This window comes from Anomaloglossus baeobatrachus, assembly GCF_048569485.1.
Source record: "Anomaloglossus baeobatrachus isolate aAnoBae1 chromosome 5 unlocalized genomic scaffold, aAnoBae1.hap1 SUPER_5_unloc_21, whole genome shotgun sequence".
Taxonomy (NCBI): domain Eukaryota; kingdom Metazoa; phylum Chordata; class Amphibia; order Anura; family Aromobatidae; genus Anomaloglossus; species Anomaloglossus baeobatrachus.
This window is the reverse complement of record NW_027441797.1, coordinates 345,040-350,260: the sequence shown is the minus strand read 5'-3', so window position 1 is coordinate 350,260 and position 5,221 is coordinate 345,040.

The window sequence follows — 5,221 nt, the reverse complement described above, 5'->3', positions numbered from 1 at the left end:
TTGTAGGGACCTGAATGGGGAGAAGATGACGATGTAACATCAGAAAGAATCCACTGTAATAATACAATTACTGGAGATAATAAGGGGAAACATAATGAGAACATTCTGGGGGAACATTATACTATGTGGGGGCAGAAAGGGTCCGAGGGCAGAAAGGGGCCGAGGACCGAGGGCAGAAAGGGTCCAAGGACAGAAGGCAGAAAGGGTCTGAGAACAGAAGGCAGAAAGGGTCTGAGAACAGAAGGCAGAAAGGGACCGAGGGAAGAAAGGGGCCAAGGACTGAGGGCAGAAAGAAGCCGAGGACTGAGGGTAGAAAGGGGCCAAGGACTGAGGGCAGAAAGATGCTGAGGACTGAGGGCAGAAAGGGGCTGAGGGCAGAAAGGGGCCGAGGACTGAAGGCAGAAAGGGGCCGAGGACTGAGGGCAGAAAGGGGCCGAGGACTGAGGGTAGAAAGGGGCCGAGGACTGAGGGTAGAAAGGGGCCGAGGACTGAGGGCAGAAAGGGGCCGAGGACTGAGGGTAGAAAGGGGCCGAGGACTGAGGGCAGAAAGGGGCCGAGGACTGAGGGCAGAAAGGGGCCGAGGACTGAGGGTAGAAAGGGGCCGAGGACTGAGGGCAGAAAGGGGCCGAGGACTGAGGGCAGACGGGTTTCCTCACTTCCGGCCTCTCATAGTTGGGGCGTCTGTATCTATCAGAGGAAAAGGAATAAAAACCTCACGATTCATAGAAGTCAGCGAGAGAAAAACACCAAGAAAGTCTCAAGGCTGAAGGGGTTAATGCCGCCTGCCCCAGTAATGGGGAATCTCCACACACCTCCACCTGCAGAGTCACACACTAGATATATGGCTGCTCTGTGCTTACAGGACCTGTGATGATGTCACATGGAGGGGAGGAGTCAGGGGTCACATGATCAGCTCCTCAGTGTAGTCCTATTTTGGCGCGCACACACTGAGGCGCGGTGTCAGTGGATGGTTTTAGTAAACCATTGTTGCGTATGTATGTGACCCCTGTTGTGTATGTATGTGACCCGTTCACACTCTTATTTCAATCTTTGCTTAATTGAATTCTTTATTGATAAGTTCAGGTGAGGAGAAGATTTGTTGAACAACTTTAAAATAAAGACATTTTGACCTGATCGATCTTGATCACAAGTTGCTGAAAATGTGTGTATGACGTATATGGAGCAGAGCCGTATGTTTATGATGTGTATGGAACAGTGCTATGTATGTACAACGTCTACGTAGCAGAGCTGTGTATATATGATATCTATGTAGCGGAGCCGTGGGTGCATGATGTGTATGTAGTGGATACCCTCTTTTACCCTCTTTTTACTACTTTATTAATCCCCAAAACACCTGTGCAAGTCCAACATAATCCAGACAAGGTCAGACAACGATTCCAGCTCTGCTACATGTAAAGTCACAGCGAGTGATCATGGCACATGACTACCTGCTTTGAGATTCAGGCAGACACTGAGCAGAGATCAGTGGTTACGTCAATTAGGTTAGTTGCTGCCACAGCTGGAGGTTCCCATGGTCCTCCACTTTTGACCGCAGGTAACTTGACCTCAGGTGACTTCAGTGATCTCACCTCAGTTCATTCACAGCTCATCACACGACTCACTCAGTCTGTGCCTGACCATCACAGTGTACGTAGGAAATACTGTGGATAGAAGCGCAGAATAGGGTCTTACCAGGTAAGGTAACAGATAAGCCAAGGTAATTTAAATCCAGAACTGCTACTTTTGAATCCAGTAATTCGCATGATTTCACGCCTAATTTCATTACCACATACAGTAATGACAGTGTTTTTATTAGAAAAGTTTTGGAAAAATATTGGAACATATTATCAAATGATACTATTTTAAAGGACGTTATGCCTACTCATCTGGGTATCACTTTTAGAAGGGCCCCTACCCTGAGAAATATTGTAGCCCCCAGCAAGTTGAGAAGTCCCACGGGTACAATGAACTCTGTGTTGCAAGCAGCTCATATTGATGCTTTGAAAAAAAACTGCTTATGCTGTAAGTCAATCCAACATCCAACATAAGAGGAAATCCTTCTGCTCTTCCTCTAGTTTGGAAGATTTTCTGATAAAGGGCCATCTCAGATGCCAGTCTGATTTTATTGTATACCTGATAGAATGTGAGTGTAATAAACAGTATGTGGGCAGGACCTCTCGAACACTCCATGCGAGTGTAATAAACAGTATGTGGGCAGGAGCTCTCAGACACTCCACAACAGACTTCATTCCCACAGGCAAGTTTTTTTTTACTACATGGACTCTCTAGGCATTGTACGGTAGTGCATAATAAAAATATGGCTTTAAGGGTGACCCCATCGAACAGATCCCTCCTAATACCCCTAATAGATTGGAGGTATTAAATACAAAAGAAACATTCTGGATATACAAATTAAACACTTTGAAGCCTATAGGTTTAAATGAGGTGACAGATCTGTTTTATAAATATCATTTTATCAATATATTTGTATTCAATTTAATAGATTTCTTGGTTTTATATTATCGTATTTATATTATATTAATTTTATATTATCTTAATTCAGGTCCCGACTTTTAAATATGTTTCATTTTAATAATGTTTATATTTATACATTTATATAACTATAAATTGTATATGATTGATGTTAATGACTCCTGTTTCTAATTGAGGGAAGGGGTGCGTGATTATGGGGTCCTGTGTGTGGTTATTCCGGCACTGTCCTTCGCACTGTAGTCATGCAGGAGGGCTTCTTGTTTGAAGCTTGTGAACTTTCCATAAACTGCACAGACGCAGTGAGGTAATTACCACGGTCTGAACTCTTTTAACCCCCACGCATGCGCGGTGTGGTTCTCTCCCACGGACCTGAACTCCTGTTACCCCTCACGCATGCGCACTCCTGCTTTGCTCTGGCACTCGCTTTCTGAACCTTCACAGCTAGAATCACTATACTAAGGAACACAAATATATGGTGCACATCAACACTCCCCACCAATAACTAATATTATTTAATTCTAATAAAATTAATTATTTCAACATTCCTTTTTGTTTTTAAAACTGAAGAAATGTTCATTAATTACTTTCCTCCATGGATTTTACTTCATTGCTTCCTGAGCAGCTTCATCTGTATTTACACAACATTAAAACCCGCAGGCGGACCCCCACCTCCGTGGGTTCTAACTGGGTCTGTTTAGGGCCCTTATACAAAAAGAAATTTTAATGTTCACCCATATTGCTTTTTGTGCTTCATAGTTTCATAGTTTTAAGGTTGAAGGGAGACTCTAAAGGCTGCTTTACACCAGACAATCTATCGTGCGATAGATCGTCGGGGTCACGGTTTTTGTGACGCACATCCGGCATCGCTGGCGATGCCGGCCTGTGTGACACCTCCTAGCGACGCAGTATCGCTCACAAATCGTGAGTCGGGTACTGCTCGCTAGGTTCCATAATATCGTTTAATTTAGTTGACCATCGTTTCCGTGGTAGCACACGCCGCTCCGTGTGACACCACGGGAACGATGAGCAGCTCACCTGCCTCCCGCGGCCGCCGCCGGCTCTATGTGGAAGGAAGGAGGTGGGCGGGATGTTTACGTCCCATTCATCTCCGCCCCTCCGCTTCTATTGGCCGGCAGCCGTGTGACGTCGCTGTGACGCCGAACGTCCCTCCCACTCCAGGAAGTGGACGTTCGCCGCCCACAGCGAGGTCGCACGAGAGGTAAGTATGTGTGACGGGGGTTACTAACTTTGTGCGACACGGGCAGCGATTTGCCCGTGACGCAAAAAGGACGGGGGCGGGTACGATCGATTGTGAAATCGCACAATCGGTCGTACCGTGTAAAGCAGCCTTAAGTCCATCTAGTTCAACCCGTAGCCTAACATGTTGATCCAGAGGAAGGCAAAAAAAACCCAATGTGTCAAATAAGCTCCAATGGGAAAAAAATTTCCTTCCTGACTCCACATCCGGCAATCAGATTAGTTCCCTGGATCAACACCCTGTCATAAAATCTAATATACATAACTGGTAATATTATATTTTTCAAGAAAGGCGTCCAGGCTCTGCTTAAATGTTAGTAGGGAATCACTCATTACAACATCATGCGGCAGAGAGTTCCATAGTCTCACTGCTCGTACAGTAAAGAATCCTCGTCTGTGATTATGATTAAACCTTCTTTCCTCAAGACGTAGCGGATGCCCCCGTGTTCCAGTCGCAGGCCTAGGTGTAAAGAGATCTTTGGAAAGGTCTCTGTACTGTCCCCTCATATATTTATACATTGTGATTAGTTTAATAACCTGTCTTGGTATTGCAGCCCACCCATTCCTTTAATAATCTTGGTCGCTCTTCTATCTACCTGTAAGATTATGCTATTTATAACCTTCTATACTTTTGCTATCAAGAAAAGCATCCATTCCTCTCTTAAATTCATTCAGTGAGTTGGCCATCACCACTTCCTCAGGAAGAGAGTTCCAGAGCCTCACTGCTCTTACCGTGAAGAACCCTCTTCTATGCTGATGTAGGAATTTTCTTTCCTCCAATCAAAGAGAATGCCCCCTTGTTCTTGTCATAGTCCTTGGTACAAACAGATCATGGGAGAGATCTCTATATGGCCCTCTGATATATTTGTACATATTTATTAGGTCTCCCCTAAGTCTTCTCTTTTCTAGAGTAAATAGACCTAATTTTGATAACCTTTCCGTGTATTGTAATGCACCCACTCCATTTATTATTTTAGTAGCCCGCCTCTGAACCCTTTCAAGTTCAGTAATGTCTTTCTTCAGCACCGGCGCCCAAAATTGCACACAATACTCCAAGTGTGCTTATATGAACTCCTTCTAGTACGTTATGTACGCAGGGCCAGATTAAGGTTGGTGGGGGCCCCTGGGCAGAAAATCTGGTGGGGGCCCAATAACGTTAACATTTTTAGCCATAACAGTAGAGCGCGAACTGTAGCATTTAGATATAAATCCAGAGAGCATGGATCGTATCCTGTTCTGCCACATTCATATTTACAGTACTACAATACACACACAGTCCAGGATCACTCACAGCCGTCACATATACACAGAAAGTAGAGTTACTGACATTTTTTATTGATCCTAATGTTAAAACAGTCAAGAAATAGTAAAAATGCAGAAAGGGAAAGTTCTCACTGGCAGCAATGGTTGCTAAAAATAACAATGTGTTCTCTATTGTATTATCTCCGGAGTAGTACATAACAGCTGATGT